The sequence below is a fragment of the Eucyclogobius newberryi genome, unplaced genomic scaffold (assembly GCF_026437365.1).
Source record: "Eucyclogobius newberryi isolate DKJ021-1_F unplaced genomic scaffold, fEucNew1.0.hap1 SCAF_20, whole genome shotgun sequence".
Classification (NCBI taxonomy): domain Eukaryota; kingdom Metazoa; phylum Chordata; class Actinopteri; order Gobiiformes; family Gobiidae; genus Eucyclogobius; species Eucyclogobius newberryi.
This window is the reverse complement of record NW_027315835.1, coordinates 23,600,640-23,618,335: the sequence shown is the minus strand read 5'-3', so window position 1 is coordinate 23,618,335 and position 17,696 is coordinate 23,600,640.

The window sequence follows — 17,696 nt, the reverse complement described above, 5'->3', positions numbered from 1 at the left end:
TTATTGCATTTTTGAGTTATAGCAGTTTTTAAGTTTTTATTGCTCCAAAAGCCTTTTCAGCCCATGAACAGTTGTTTCTGAGTTTCGAAAAAAGTGCAAGAGCTATTCAAACCCTTTTTTCTGGGCAAGTAGGACCTGTAAATCTACACAATATATAGTTTAAAGTTTGAGTCTATCATATTAGGTTTTGGATTTATAGCTGTTTTTGTGTCTATTGCTTCAAAAGCATTTTTAGATAATTTGTGTGTTCTGAAGAAACTACAAGAGATATCTAACCCAAACTTTCTGTGCAAGAGGGGCTTGTATATCTGCACAACATGTCTTTTAAAGTTTGAACATATCTTATTGCATTTTTGAGTTATAGCAGTTTTTAAGTTTTTATTGCTCCAAAAGCCTTTTCAGCCCATGAACAGTTGTTTGTGAGTTTCGAAAAAAGTGCAAGAGCTATTCAAACCCTTTTTGCTGGGCAAGTAGGACCTGTAAATCTACACAATATATAGTTTAAAGTTTGAGTCTATCATATTAGGTTTTGGATTTATAGCTGTTTTTGTGTCTATTGCTTCAAAAGCATTTTCAGATAATTTGTGTGTTCTGAAGAAACTACAAGAGATATCTAACCCAAACTTTCTGTGCAAGAGGGGCTTGTATATCTGCACAACATGTCTTTTAAAGTTTGAACTTATCTTATTGCATTTTTGAGTTATAGCAGTTTTTAAGTTTTTATTGCTCCAAAAGCCTTTTCAGCCCATGAACAGTTGTTCGTGAGTTTCGAAAAAAGTGCAAGAGCTATTCAAACCCTTTTTGCTGGGCAAGTAGGACCTGTAAATCTACACAATATATAGTTTAAAGTTTGAGTCTATCATATTAGGTTTTGGATTTATAGCTGTTTTTGTGTCTATTGCTTCAAAAGCATTTTCAGATAATTTGTGTGTTCTGAAGAAACTACAAGAGATATCTAACCCAAACTTTCTGTGCAAGAGGGGCTTGTATATCTGCACAACATGTTTTTTAAAGTTTGAACCTATCTTATTGCATTTTTGAGTTATAGCAGTTTTTAAGTTTTTATTGCTCCAAAAGCCTTTTCAGCCCATGAACAGTTGTTTGTGAGTTTTCGAAAAAAGTGCAAGAGCTATTCAAACCCTTTTTGCTGGGCAAGTAGGACCTGTAAATCTACACAATATATAGTTTAAAGTTTGAGTCTATCATATTAGGTTTTGGATTTATAGCTGTTTTTGTGTTTATTGCTTTAAAAGCATTTTCAGATAATTTGTGTGTTCTGAAGAAACTACAAGAGATATCTAACCCAAACTTTCTGTGCAAGAGGGGCTTGTACATCTGCACAACATGTCTTTTAAAGTTTGAACTTATCTTATTGCATTTTTGAGTTATAGCAGTTTTTAAGTTTTTATTGCTCCAAAAGCCTTTTCAGCCCATGAACAGTTGTTTGTGAGTTTGGAAAAAAGTGCAAGAGCTATTCAAACCCTTTTTGCTGGGCAAGTAGGACCTGTAAATCTACACAATATATAGTTTAAAGTTTGAGTCTATCATATTAGGTTTTGGATTTATAGCTGTTTTTGTGTCTATTGCTTCAAAAGCATTTTCAGATAATTTGTGTGTTCTGAAGAAACTACAAGAGATATCTAACCCAAACTTTCTGTGCAAGAGGGGCTTGTACATCTGCACAACATGTCTTTTAAAGTTTGAACCTATCTTATTGCATTTTTGAGTTATAGCAGTTTTTAAGTTTTTATTGCTCCAAAAGCCTTTTCAGCCCATGAACAGTTGTTTGTGAGTTTTCGAAAAAAGTGCAAGAGCTATTCGAACCCTTTTTGCTGGGCAAGTAGGACCTGTAAATCTACACAATATATAGTTTAAAGTTTGAGTCTATCATATTAGGTTTTGGATTTATAGCTGTTTTTGTGTCTATTGCTTCAAAAGCATTTTCAGATAATTTGTGTGTTCTGAAGCAACTACAAGAGATATCTAAGCCATACTTTCTGTGCAAGAGGGGCTTGTACATCTGCCCAACATGTCTTTTAAAGTTTGAAACTATCTTATTGCATTTTTGAGTTATTGCAGTTTTTACGTTTTTATTGCTCCAAAAGCCTTTTCAGCCCATGAACAGTTGTTTGTGAGTTTCGAAAAAAGTGCAAGAGCTATTCAAACCCTTTTTGCTGGGCAAGTAGGACCTGTAAATCTACACAATATATAGTTTAAAGTTTGAGTCTATCATATTAGGTTTTGGATTTATAGCTGTTTTTGTGTCTATTGCTTCAAAAGCATTTTCAGATAATTTGTGTGTTCTGAAGCAACTACAAGAGATATCTAACCCAAACTTTCTGTGCAAGAGGGGCTTGTACATCTGCACAACATGTCTTTTAAAGTTTGAACTTATCTTATTGCATTTTTGAGTTATAGCAGTTTTTAAGTTTTTATTGCTCCAAAAGCCTTTTCAGCCCATGAACAGTTGTTTGTGAGTTTGGAAAAAAGTGCAAGAGCTATTCAAACCCTTTTTGCTGGGCAAGTAGGACCTGTAAATCTACACAATATATAGTTTAAAGTTTGAGTCTATCATATTAGGTTTTGGATTTATAGCTGTTTTTGTGTCTATTGCTTCAAAAGCATTTTCAGATAATTTGTGTGTTCTGAAGAAACTACAAGAGATATCTAACCCAAACTTTCTGTGCTAGAGGGGCTTGTATATCCGCACAACATGTCTTTTAAAGTTTGAACTTATCTTATTGCATTTTTGAGTTATAGCAGTTTTTACGTTTTTATTGCTCCAAAAGCCTTTTCAGCCCATGAACAGTTGTTTGTGAGTTTCGAAAAAAGTGCAAGAGCTATTCAAACCCTTTTTGCTGGGCAAGTAGGACCTGTAAATCTACACAATATATAGTTTAAAGTTTGAGTCTATCATATTAGGTTTTGGATTTATAGCTGTTTTTGTGTCTATTGCTTCAAAAGCATTTTCAGATAATTTGTGTGTTCTGAAGCAACTACAAGAGATATCTAAGCCATACTTTCTGTGCAAGAGGGGCTTGTACATCTGCACAACATGTCTTTTAAAGTTTGAACCTATCTTATTGCATTTTTGAGTTATAGCAGTTTTTAAGTTTTTATTGCTCCAAAAGCCTTTTCAGCCCATGAACAGTTGTTTGTGAGTTTTCGAAAAAAGTGCAAGAGCTATTCAAACCCTTTTTGCTGGGCAAGTAGGACCTGTAAATCTACACAATATATAGTTTAAAGTTTGAGTCTATCATATTAGGTTTTGGATTTATAGCTGTTTTTGTGTTTATTGCTTCAAAAGCATTTTCAGATAATTTGTGTGTTCTGAAGAAACTACAAGAGATATCTAACCCAAACTTTCTGTGCAAGAGGGGCTTGTACATCTGCACAACATGTCTTTTAAAGTTTGAACTTATCTTATTGCATTTTTGAGTTATAGCAGTTTTCAAGTTTTTATTGCTCCAAAAGCCTTTTCAGCCCATGAACAGTTGTTTGTGAGTTTCGACAAAAGTGTATTCAAACCCTTTTTGCTGGGCAAGTAGGACCTGTAAATCTACACAATATATAGTTTAAAGTTTGAGTCTATCATATTAGGTTTTGGATTTATAGCTGTTTTTGTGTCTATTGCTTCAAAAGCATTTTCAGATAATTTGTGTGTTCTGAAGCAACTACAAGAGATATCTAACCCAAACTTTCTGTGCAAGAGGGGCTTGTACATCTGCACAACATGTCTTTTAAAGTTTGAACTTATCTTATTGCATTTTTGAGTTATAGCAGTTTTCAAGTTTTTATTGCTCCAAAAGCCTTTTCAGCCCATGAACAGTTGTTTGTGAGTTTGGAAAAAAGTGCAAGAGCTATTCAAACCCTTTTTGCTGGGCAAGTAGGACCTGTAAATCTACACAATATATAGTTTAAAGTTTGAGTCTATCATATTAGGTTTTGGATTTATAGCTGTTTTTGTGTTTATTGCTTTAAAAGCATTTTCAGATAATTTGTGTGTACTGAAGAAACTACAAGAGATATCTAACCCAAACTTTCTGTGCAAGAGGGGCTTGTACATCTGCACAACATGTCTTTTAAAGTTTGAACTGATCTTATTGCATTTTTGAGTTATAGCAGTTTTTAAGTTTTTATTGCTCCAAAAGCCTTTTCAGCCCATGAACAGTTGTTTGTGAGTTTGGAAAAAAGTGCAAGAGCTATTCAAACCCTTTTTTCTGGGCAAGTAGGACCTGTAAATCTACACAATATATAGTTTAAAGTTTGAGTCTATCATATTAGGTTTTGGATTTATAGCTGTTTTTGTGTCTATTGCTTCAAAAGCATATTCAGATAATTTGTGTGTTCTGAAGAAACTACAAGAGATATCTAACCCAAACTTTCTGTGCAAGAGGGGCTTGTATATCTGCACAACATGTCTTTTAAAGTTTGAACTTATCTTATTGCATTTTTGAGTTATAGCAGTTTTTAAGTTTTTATTGCTCCAAAAGCCTTTTCAGCCCATGAACAGTTGTTTGTGAGTTTCGAAAAAAGTGCAAGAGCTATTCAAACCCTTTTTGCTTGGCAAGTAGGACCTGTAAATCTACACAATATATAGTTTAAAGTTTGAGTCTATCATATTAGGTTTTGGATTTATAGCTGTTTTTGTGTCTATTGCTTCAAAAGCATTTTCAGATAATTTGTGTGTTCTGAAGAAACTACAAGAGATATCTAACCCAAACTTTCTGTGCAAGAGGGGCTTGTATATCTGCACAACATGTCTTTTAAAGTTTGAACTTATCTTATTGCATTTTTGAGTTATAGCAGTTTTTACGTTTTTATTGCTCCAAAAGCCTTTTCAGCCCATAACAGTTGTTTGTGAGTTTTCGAAAAAAGTGCAAGAGCTATTCGAACCCTTTTTGCTGGGCAAGTAGGACCTGTAAATCTACACAATATACAGTTTAAAGTTTGAGTCTATCATATTAGGTTTTGGATTTATAGCTGTTTTTGTGTCTATTGCTTCAAAAGCATTTTTAGATAATTTGTGTGTTCTGAAGAAACTACAAGAGATATCTAAGCCATACTTTCTGTGCAAGAGGGGCTTGTACATCTGCACAACATGTCTTTTAAAGTTTGAACCTATCTTATTGCATTTTTGAGTTATAGCAGTTTTTAAGTTTTTATTGCTCCAAAAGCCTTTTCAGCCCATGAACAGTTGTTTGTGAGTTTTCAAAAAAAGTGCAAGAGCTATTCAAACCCTTTTTGCTGGGCAAGTAGGACCTGTAAATCTACACAATATATAGTTTAAAGTTTGAGTCTATCATATTAGGTTTTGGATTTATAGCTGTTTTTGTGTTTATTGCTTTAAAAGCATTTTCAGATAATTTGTGTGTTCTGAAGAAACTACAAGAGATATCTAACCCAAACTTTTTGTGCAAGAGGGGCTTGTACATCTGCACAACATGTCTTTTAAAGTTTGAACTTATCTTATTGCATTTTTGAGTTATAGCAGTTTTTAAGTTTTTATTGCTCCAAAAGCCTTTTCAGCCCATGAACAGTTGTTTGTGAGTTTCGAAAAAAGTGCAAGAGCTATTCAAACCCTTTTTGCTGGGCAAGTAGGACCTGTAAATCTACACAATATATAGTTTAAAGTTTGAGTCTATCATATTAGGTTTTGGATTTATAGCTGTTTTTGTGTCTATTGCTTCAAAAGCATTTTCAGATAATTTGTGTGTTCTGAAGAAACTACAAGAGATATCTAACCCAAACTTTCTGTGCAAGAGGGGCTTGTATATCTGCACAACATGTTTTTTAAAGTTTGAACCTATCTTATTGCATTTTTGAGTTATAGCAGTTTTTAAGTTTTTATTGCTCCAAAAGCCTTTTCAGCCCATGAACAGTTGTTTGTGAGTTTTCGAAAAAAGTGCAAGAGCTATTCAAACCCTTTTTGCTGGGCAAGTAGGACCTGTAAATCTACACAATATATAGTTTAAAGTTTGAGTCTATCATATTAGGTTTTGGATTTATAGCTGTTTTTGTGTCTATTGCTTCAAAAGCATTTTCAGATAATTTGTGTGTTCTGAAGAAACTACAAGAGATATCTAACCCAAACTTTCTGTGCAAGAGGGGCTTGTATATCTGCACAACATGTTTTTTAAAGTTTGAACCTATCTTATTGCATTTTTGAGTTATAGCAGTTTTTAAGTTTTTATTGCTCCAAAAGCCTTTTCAGCCCATGAACAGTTGTTTGTGAGTTTTCGAAAAAAGTGCAAGAGCTATTCAAACCCTTTTTGCTGGGCAAGTAGGACCTGTAAATCTACACAATATATAGTTTAAAGTTTGAGTCTATCATATTAGGTTTTGGATTTATAGCTGTTTTTGTGTTTATTGCTTTAAAAGCATTTTCAGATAATTTGTGTGTTCTGAAGAAACTACAAGAGATATCTAACCCAAACTTTCTGTGCAAGAGGGGCTTGTACATCTGCACAACATGTCTTTTAAAGTTTGAACTTATCTTATTGCATTTTTGAGTTATAGCAGTTTTTAAGTTTTTATTGCTCCAAAAGCCTTTTCAGCCCATGAACAGTTGTTTCTGAGTTTCGAAAAAAGTGCAAGAGCTATTCAAACCCTTTTTTTCTGGGCAAGTAGGACCTGTAAATCTACACAATATATAGTTTAAAGTTTGAGTCTATCATATTAGGTTTTGGATTTATAGCTGTTTTTGTGTCTATTGCTTCAAAAGCATTTTTAGATAATTTGTGTGTTCTGAAGAAACTACAAGAGATATCTAACCCAAACTTTCTGTGAGAGAGGGGCTTGTACATCTGCACAACATGTCTTTTAAAGTTTGAACATATCTTATTGCATTTTTGAGTTATAGCAGTTTTTAAGTTTTTATTGCTCCAAAAGCCTTTTCAGCCCATGAACAGTTGTTTGTGAGTTTTCGAAAAAAGTGCAAGAGCTATTCGAACCCTTTTTGCTGGGCAAGTAGGACCTGTAAATCTACACAATATATAGTTTAAAGTTTGAGTCTATCATATTAGGTTTTGGATTTATAGCTGTTTTTGTGTCTATTGCTTCAAAAGCATTTTCAGATAATTTGTGTGTTCTGAAGAAACTACAAGAGATATCTAAGCCATACTTTCTGTGCAAGAGGGGCTTGTACATCTGCCCAACATGTCTTTTAAAGTTTGAAACTATCTTATTGCATTTTTGAGTTATAGCAGTTTTTACGTTTTTATTGCTCCAAAAGCCTTTTCAGCCCATGAACAGTTGTTTGTGAGTTTCGAAAAAAGTGCAAGAGCTATTCAAAACCTTTTTGCTGGGCAAGTAGGACCTGTAAATCTACACAATATATAGTTTAAAGTTTGAGTCTATCATATTAGGTTTTGGATTTATAGCTGTTTTTGTGTCTATTGCTTCAAAAGCATTTTCAGATAATTTGTGTGTTCTGAAGAAACTACAAGAGATATCTAAGCCATACTTTCTGTGCAAGAGGGGCTTGTACATCTGCACAACATGTCTTTTAAAGTTTGAACTTATCTTATTGCATTTTTGAGTTATAGCAGTTTTTAAGTTTTTATTGCTCCAAAAGCCTTTTCAGCCCATGAACAGTTGTTTCTGAGTTTCGAAAAAAGTGCAAGAGCTATTCAAACCCTTTTTTCTGGGCAAGTAGGACCTGTAAATCTACACAATATATAGTTTAAAGTTTGAGTCTATCATATTAGGTTTTGGATTTATAGCTGTTTTTGTGTCTATTGCTTCAAAAGCATTTTTAGATAATTTGTGTGTTCTGAAGAAACTACAAGAGATATCTAACCCAAACTTTCTGTGCAAGAGGGGCTTGTATATCTGCACAACATGTCTTTTAAAGTTTGAACATATCTTATTGCAATTTATAGTTATAGCAGTTTTTAAGTTTTTATTGCTCCAAAAGCCTTTTCAGCCCATGAACAGTTGTTTGTGAGTTTCGAAAAAAGTGCAAGAGCTATTCAAACCCTTTTTGCTGGGCAAGTAGGACCTGTAAATCTACACAATATATAGTTTAAAGTTTGAGTCTATCATATTAGGTTTTGGATTTATAGCTGTTTTTGTGTCTATTGCTTCAAAAGCATTTTCAGATAATTTGTGTGTTCTGAAGAAACTACAAGAGATATCTAACCCAAACTTTCTGTGCAAGAGGGGCTTGTATATCTGCACAACATGTCTTTTAAAGTTTGAACTTATCTTATTGCATTTTTGAGTTATAGCAGTTTTTAAGTTTTTATTGCTCCAAAAGCCTTTTCAGCCCATGAACAGTTGTTTGTGAGTTTTCGAAAAAAGTGCAAGAGCTATTCAAACCCTTTTTGCTGGGCAAGTAGGACCTGTAAATCTACACAATATATAGTTTAAAGTTTGAGTCTATCATATTAGGTTTTGGATTTATAGCTGTTTTTGTGTTTATTGCTTTAAAAGCATTTTCAGATAAATTTTGTGTTCTGAAGAAACTACAAGAGATATCTAACCCAAACTTTCTGTGCAAGAGGGGCTTGTACATCTGCACAACATGTCTTTTAAAGTTTGAAACTATCTTATTGCATTTTTGAGTTATAGCAGTTTTTAAGTTTTTATTGCTCCAAAAGCCTTTTCAGCCCATGAACAGTTTTTTGTGAGTTTTCGAAAAAAGTGTAAGAGCTATTCGAATCCTTTTTGCTGGGCAAGTAGGACCTGTAAATCTACACAATATACAGTTTAAAGTTTGAGTCTATCATATTAGGTTTTGGATTTATAGCTGTTTTTGTGTTTATTGCTTTAAAAGCATTTTCAGATAATTTGTGTGTTCTGAAGAAACTACAAGAGATATCTAACCCAAACTTTCTGTGCAAGAGGGGCTTGTACATCTGCACAACATGTCTTTTAAAATTTGAACTTATCTTATTGCATTTTTGAGTTATAGCAGTTTTTACGTTTTTATTGCTCCAAAAGCCTTTTCAGCCCATGAACAGTTGTTTCTGAGTTTCGAAAAAAGTGCAAGAGCTATTCAAACCCTTTTTGCTGGGCAAGTAGGACCTGTAAATCTACACAATATATAGTTTAAAGTTTGAGTCTATCATATTAGGTTTTGGATTTATAGCTGTTTTTGTGTTTATTGCTTTAAAAGCATTTTCAGATAATTTGTGTGTTCTGAAGAAACTACAAGAGATATCTAACCCAAACTTTCTGTGCAAGAGGGGCTTGTACATCTGCACAACATGTCTTTTAAAGTTTGAACTTATCTTATTGCATTTTTGAGTTATAGCAGTTTTCAAGTTTTTATTGCTCCAAAAGCCTTTTCAGCCCATGAACAGTTGTTTGTGAGTTTCGAAAAAAGTGCAAGAGCTATTCAAACCCTTTTTGCTGGGCAAGTAGGACCTGTAAATCTACACAATATATAGTTTAAAGTTTGAGTCTATCATATTAGGTTTTGGATTTATAGCTGTTTTTGTGTTTATTGCTTTAAAAGCATTTTCAGATAATTTGTGTGTTCTGAAGAAACTACAAGAGATATCTAACCCAAACTTTCTGTGCAAGAGGGGCTTGTACATCTGCACAACATGTCTTTTAAAGTTTGAACTTATCTTATTGCATTTTTGAGTTATAGCAGTTTTTAAGTTTTTATTGCTCCAAAAGCCTTTTCAGCCCATGAACAGTTGTTTCTGAGTTTCGAAAAAAGTGCAAGAGCTATTCAAACCCTTTTTTCTGGGCAAGTAGGACCTGTAAATCTACACAATATATAGTTTAAAGTTTGAGTCTATCATATTAGGTTTTGGATTTATAGCTGTTTTTGTGTCTATTGCTTCAAAAGCATATTCAGATAATTTGTGTGTTCTGAAGAAACTACAAGAGATAGCTAAGCCATACTTTCTGTGCAAGAGGGGCTTGTACATCTGCCCAACATGTCTTTTAAAGTTTGAAACTATCTTATTGCATTTTTGAGTTATAGCAGTTTTTACGTTTTTATTGCTCCAAAAGCCTTTTCAGCCCATGAACAGTTGTTTGTGAGTTTCGAAAAAAGTGCAAGAGCTATTCGAACCCTTTTTGCTGGGCAAGTAGGACCTGTAAATCTACACAATATATAGTTTAAAGTTTGAGTCTATCATATTAGGTTTTGGATTTATAGCTGTTTTTGTGTCTATTGCTTCAAAAGCATTTTTAGATAATTTGTGTGTTCTGAAGAAACTACAAGAGATATCTAACCCAAACTTTCTGTGCAAGAGGGGCTTGTATATCTGCACAACATGTCTTTTAAAGTTTGAACATATCTTATTGCAATTTATAGTTATAGCAGTTTTTAAGTTTTTATTGCTCCAAAAGCCTTTTCAGCCCATGAACAGTTGTTTGTGAGTTTCGAAAAAAGTGCAAGAGCTATTCAAACCCTTTTTGCTGGGCAAGTAGGACCTGTAAATCTACACAATATATAGTTTAAAGTTTGAGTCTATCATATTAGGTTTTGGATTTATAGCTGTTTTTGTGTCTATTGCTTCAAAAGCATTTTCAGATAATTTGTGTGTTCTGAAGAAACTACAAGAGATATCTAACCCAAACTTTCTGTGCAAGAGGGGCTTGTATATCTGCACAACATGTCTTTTAAAGTTTGAACTTATCTTATTGCATTTTTGAGTTATAGCAGTTTTTAAGTTTTTATTGCTCCAAAAGCCTTTTCAGCCCATGAACAGTTGTTTGTGAGTTTTCGAAAAAAGTGCAAGAGCTATTCAAACCCTTTTTGCTGGGCAAGTAGGACCTGTAAATCTACACAATATATAGTTTAAAGTTTGAGTCTATCATATTAGGTTTTGGATTTATAGCTGTTTTTGTGTTTATTGCTTTAAAAGCATTTTCAGATAAATTTTGTGTTCTGAAGAAACTACAAGAGATATCTAACCCAAACTTTCTGTGCAAGAGGGGCTTGTACATCTGCACAACATGTCTTTTAAAGTTTGAAACTATCTTATTGCATTTTTGAGTTATAGCAGTTTTTAAGTTTTTATTGCTCCAAAAGCCTTTTCAGCCCATGAACAGTTGTTTGTGAGTTTTCGAAAAAAGTGTAAGAGCTATTCGAATCCTTTTTGCTGGGCAAGTAGGACCTGTAAATCTACATAATATACAGTTTAAAGTTTGAGTCTATCATATTAGGTTTTGGATTTATAGCTGTTTTTGTGTTTATTGCTTTAAAAGCATTTTCAGATAATTTGTGTGTTCTGAAGAAACTACAAGAGATATCTAACCCAAACTTTCTGTGCAAGAGGGGCTTGTACATCTGCACAACATGTCTTTTAAAATTTGAACTTATCTTATTGCATTTTTGAGTTATAGCAGTTTTTACGTTTTTATTGCTCCAAAAGCCTTTTCAGCCCATGAACAGTTGTTTCTGAGTTTCGAAAAAAGTGCAAGAGCTATTCAAACCCTTTTTGCTGGGCAAGTAGGACCTGTAAATCTACACAATATATAGTTTAAAGTTTGAGTCTATCATATTAGGTTTTGGATTTATAGCTGTTTTTGTGTTTATTGCTTTAAAAGCATTTTCAGATAATTTGTGTGTTCTGAAGAAACTACAAGAGATATCTAACCCAAACTTTCTGTGCAAGAGGGGCTTGTACATCTGCACAACATGTCTTTTAAAGTTTGAACTTATCTTATTGCATTTTTGAGTTATAGCAGTTTTCAAGTTTTTATTGCTCCAAAAGCCTTTTCAGCCCATGAACAGTTGTTTGTGAGTTTCGAAAAAAGTGCAAGAGCTATTCAAACCCTTTTTGCTGGGCAAGTAGGACCTGTAAATCTACACAATATATAGTTTAAAGTTTGAGTCTATCATATTAGGTTTTGGATTTATAGCTGTTTTTGTGTTTATTGCTTTAAAAGCATTTTCAGATAATTTGTGTGTTCTGAAGAAACTACAAGAGATATCTAACCCAAACTTTCTGTGCAAGAGGGGCTTGTACATCTGCACAACATGTCTTTTAAAGTTTGAACTTATCTTATTGCATTTTTGAGTTATAGCAGTTTTTAAGTTTTTATTGCTCCAAAAGCCTTTTCAGCCCATGAACAGTTGTTTCTGAGTTTCGAAAAAAGTGCAAGAGCTATTCAAACCCTTTTTTCTGGGCAAGTAGGACCTGTAAATCTACACAATATATAGTTTAAAGTTTGAGTCTATCATATTAGGTTTTGGATTTATAGCTGTTTTTGTGTCTATTGCTTCAAAAGCATATTCAGATAATTTGTGTGTTCTGAAGAAACTACAAGAGATATCTAACCCAAACTTTCTGTGCAAGAGGGGCTTGTATATCTGCACAACATGTCTTTTAAAGTTTGAACTTATCTTATTGCATTTTTGAGTTATAGCAGTTTTTAAGTTTTTATTGCTCCAAAAGCCTTTTCAGCCCATGAACAGTTGTTTGTGAGTTTCGAAAAAAGTGCAAGAGCTATTCAAACCCTTTTTGCTTGGCAAGTAGGACCTGTAAATCTACACAATATATAGTTTAAAGTTTGAGTCTATCATATTAGGTTTTGGATTTATAGCTGTTTTTGTGTCTATTGCTTCAAAAGCATTTTCAGATAATTTGTGTGTTCTGAAGAAACTACAAGAGATATCTAAGCCATACTTTCTGTGCAAGAGGGGCTTGTACATCTGCACAACATGTCTTTTAAAGTTTGAACCTATCTTATTGCATTTTTGAGTTATAGCAGTTTTTAAGTTTTTATTGCTCCAAAAGCCTTTTCAGCCCATGAACAGTTGTTTGTGAGTTTCGAAAAAAGTGCAAGAGCTATTCAAACCCTTTTTGCTGGGCAAGTAGGACCTGTAAATCTACACAATATATAGTTTAAAGTTTGAGTCTATCATATTAGGTTTTGGATTTATAGCTGTTTTTGTGTCTATTGCTTCAAAAGCATTTTCAGATAATTTGTGTGTTCTGAAGAAACTACAAGAGATATCTAACCCAAACTTTCTGTGCAAGAGGGGCTTGTATATCTGCACAACATGTCTTTTAAAGTTTGAACTTATCTTATTGCATTTTTGAGTTATAGCAGTTTTTACGTTTTTATTGCTCCAAAAGCCTTTTCAGCCCATGAACAGTTGTTTGTGAGTTTTCGAAAAAAGTGCAAGAGCTATTCGAACCCTTTTTGCTGGGCAAGTAGGACCTGTAAATCTACACAATATACAGTTTAAAGTTTGAGTCTATCATATTAGGTTTTGGATTTATAGCTGTTTTTGTGTCTATTGCTTCAAAAGCATTTTTAGATAATTTGTGTGTTCTGAAGAAACTACAAGAGATATCTAAGCCATACTTTCTGTGCAAGAGGGGCTTGTACATCTGCACAACATGTCTTTTAAAGTTTGAACCTATCTTATTGCATTTTTGAGTTATAGCAGTTTTTAAGTTTTTATTGCTCCAAAAGCCTTTTCAGCCCATGAACAGTTGTTTGTGAGTTTTCAAAAAAAGTGCAAGAGCTATTCAAACCCTTTTTGCTGGGCAAGTAGGACCTGTAAATCTACACAATATATAGTTTAAAGTTTGAGTCTATCATATTAGGTTTTGGATTTATAGCTGTTTTTGTGTTTATTGCTTTAAAAGCATTTTCAGATAATTTGTGTGTTCTGAAGAAACTACAAGAGATATCTAACCCAAACTTTCTGTGCAAGAGGGGCTTGTACATCTGCACAACATGTCTTTTAAAGTTTGAACTTATCTTATTGCATTTTTGAGTTATAGCAGTTTTTAAGTTTTTATTGCTCCAAAAGCCTTTTCAGCCCATGAACAGTTGTTTGTGAGTTTCGAAAAAAGTGCAAGAGCTATTCAAACCCTTTTTGCTGGGCAAGTAGGACCTGTAAATCTACACAATATATAGTTTAAAGTTTGAGTCTATCATATTAGGTTTTGGATTTATAGCTGTTTTTGTGTCTATTGCTTCAAAAGCATTTTCAGATAATTTGTGTGTTCTGAAGAAACTACAAGAGATATCTAACCCAAACTTTCTGTGCAAGAGGGGCTTGTATATCTGCACAACATGTTTTTTAAAGTTTGAACCTATCTTATTGCATTTTTGAGTTATAGCAGTTTTTAAGTTTTTATTGCTCCAAAAGCCTTTTCAGCCCATGAACAGTTGTTTGTGAGTTTTCGAAAAAAGTGCAAGAGCTATTCAAACCCTTTTTGCTGGGCAAGTAGGACCTGTAAATCTACACAATATATAGTTTAAAGTTTGAGTCTATCATATTAGGTTTTGGATTTATAGCTGTTTTTGTGTTTATTGCTTTAAAAGCATTTTCAGATAATTTGTGTGTTCTGAAGAAACTACAAGAGATATCTAACCCAAACTTTCTGTGCAAGAGGGGCTTGTACATCTGCACAACATGTCTTTTAAAGTTTGAACTTATCTTATTGCATTTTTGAGTTATAGCAGTTTTTAAGTTTTTATTGCTCCAAAAGCCTTTTCAGCCCATGAACAGTTGTTTCTGAGTTTCGAAAAAAGTGCAAGAGCTATTCAAACCCTTTTTTTCTGGGCAAGTAGGACCTGTAAATCTACACAATATATAGTTTAAAGTTTGAGTCTATCATATTAGGTTTTGGATTTATAGCTGTTTTTGTGTCTATTGCTTCAAAAGCATTTTTAGATAATTTGTGTGTTCTGAAGAAACTACAAGAGATATCTAACCCAAACTTTCTGTGCAAGAGGGGCTTGTACATCTGCACAACATGTCTTTTAAAGTTTGAACATATCTTATTGCATTTTTGAGTTATAGCAGTTTTTAAGTTTTTATTGCTCCAAAAGCCTTTTCAGCCCATGAACAGTTGTTTGTGAGTTTCGAAAAAAGTGCAAGAGCTATTCAAACCCTTTTTGCTGGGCAAGTAGGACCTGTAAATCTACACAATATATAGTTTAAAGTTTGAGTCTATCATATTAGGTTTTGGATTTATAGCTGTTTTTGTGTCTATTGCTTCAAAAGCATTTTCAGATAATTTGTGTGTTCTGAAGAAACTACAAGAGATATCTAACCCAAACTTTCTGTGCAAGAGGGGCTTGTATATCTGCACAATATGTCTTTTAAAGTTTGAACTTATCTTATTGTATTTTTGAGTTATAGCAGTTTTTAAGTTTTTATTGCTCCAAAAGCCTTTTCAGCCCATGAACAGTTGTTTGTGAGTTTCGAAAAAAGTGCAAGAGCTATTCAAACCCTTTTTGCTGGGCAAGTAGGACCTGTAAATCTACACAATATATAGTTTAAAGTTTGAGTCTATCATATTAGGTTTTGGATTTATAGCTGTTTTTGTGTCTATTGCTTCAAAAGCATTTTCAGATAATTTGTGTGTTCTGAAGAAACTACAAGAGATATCTAACCCAAACTTTCTGTGCAAGAGGGGCTTGTATATCTGCACAACATGTTTTTTAAAGTTTGAACCTATCTTATTGCATTTTTGAGTTATAGCAGTTTTTAAGTTTTTATTGCTCCAAAAGCCTTTTCAGCCCATGAACAGTTGTTTGTGAATTTTCGAAAAAAGTGCAAGAGCTATTCAAACCCTTTTTGCTGGGCAAGTAGGACCTGTAAATCTACACAATATATAGTTTAAAGTTTGAGTCTATCATATTAGGTTTTGGATTTATAGCTGTTTTTGTGTTTATTGCTTTAAAAGCATTTTCAGATAATTTGTGTGTTCTGAAGAAACTACAAGAGATATCTAACCCAAACTTTCTGTGCAAGAGGGGCTTGTACATCTGCACAACATGTCTTTTAAAGTTTGAACTTATCTTATTGCATTTTTGAGTTATAGCAGTTTTTAAGTTTTTATTGCTCCAAAAGCCTTTTCAGCCCATGAACAGTTGTTTCTGAGTTTCGAAAAAAGTGCAAGAGCTATTCAAACCCTTTTTTCTGGGCAAGTAGGACCTGTAAATCTACACAATATATAGTTTAAAGTTTGAGTCTATCATATTAGGTTTTGGATTTATAGCTGTTTTTGTGTTTATTGCTTTAAAAGCATTTTCAGATAATTTGTGTGTTCTGAAGAAACTACAAGAGATATCTAACCCAAACTTTCTGTGCAAGAGGGGCTTGTACATCTGCACAACATGTCTTTTAAAGTTTGAACTTATCTTATTGCATTTTTTAGTTATAGCAGTTTTTAAGTTTTTATTGCTCCAAAAGCCTTTTCAGCCCATGAACAGTTGTTTGTGAGTTTGGAAAAAAGTGCAAGAGCTATTCAAACCCTTTTTGCTGGGCAAGTAGGACCTGTAAATCTACACAATATATAGTTTAAAGTTTGAGTCTATCATATTAGGTTTTGGATTTATAGCTGTTTTTGTGTCTATTGCTTCAAAAGCATTTTCAGATAATTTGTGTGTTCTGAAGAAACTACAAGAGATATCTAACCCAAACTTTCTGTGCAAGAGGGGCTTGTATATCTGCACAACATGTTTTTTAAAGTTTGAACCTATCTTATTGCATTTTTGAGTTATAGCAGTTTTTAAGTTTTTATTGCTCCAAAAGCCTTTTCAGCCCATGAACAGTTGTTTGTGAATTTTCGAAAAAAGTGCAAGAGCTATTCAAACCCTTTTTGCTGGGCAAGTAGGACCTGTAAATCTACACAATATATAGTTTAAAGTTTGAGTCTATCATATTAGGTTTTGGATTTATAGCTGTTTTTGTGTTTATTGCTTTAAAAGCATTTTCAGATAATTTGTGTGTTCTGAAGAAACTACAAGAGATATCTAACCCAAACTTTCTGTGCAAGAGGGGCTTGTACATCTGCACAACATGTCTTTTAAAGTTTGAACTTATCTTATTGCATTTTTGAGTTATAGCAGTTTTTAAGTTTTTATTGCTCCAAAAGCCTTTTCAGCCCATGAACAGTTGTTTCTGAGTTTCGAAAAAAGTGCAAGAGCTATTCAAACCCTTTTTTCTGGGCAAGTAGGACCTGTAAATCTACACAATATATAGTTTAAAGTTTGAGTCTATCATATTAGGTTTTGGATTTATAGCTGTTTTTGTGTTTATTGCTTTAAAAGCATTTTCAGATAATTTGTGTGTTCTGAAGAAACTACAAGAGATATCTAACCCAAACTTTCTGTGCAAGAGGGGCTTGTACATCTGCACAACATGTCTTTTAAAGTTTGAACTTATCTTATTGCATTTTTGAGTTATAGCAGTTTTTAAGTTTTTATTGCTCCAAAAGCCTTTTCAGCCCATGAACAGTTGTTTGTGAGTTTGGAAAAAAGTGCAAGAGCTATTCAAACCCTTTTTGCTGGGCAAGTAGGACCTGTGAATCTACACAATATATAGTTTAAAGTTTGAGTCTATCATATTAGGTTTTGGATTTATAGCTGTTTTTGTGTCTATTGCTTCAAAAGCATTTTCAGATAATTTGTGTGTTCTGAAGAAACTACAAGAGATATCTAACCCAAACTTTCTGTGCAAGAGGGGCTTGTATATCTGCACAACATGTCTTTTAAAGTTTGAACTTATCTTATTGCATTTTTGAGTTATAGCAGTTTTTACGTTTTTATTGTTCCAAAAGCCTTTTCAGCCCATGAACAGTTGTTTGTGAGTTTTCGAAAAAAGTGCAAGAGCTATTCAAACCCTTTTTGCTGGGCAAGTAGGACCTGTAAATCTACACAATATATAGTTTAAAGTTTGAGTCTATCATATTAGGTTTTGGATTTATAGCTGTTTTTGTGTTTATTGCTTTAAAAGCATTTTCAGATAATTT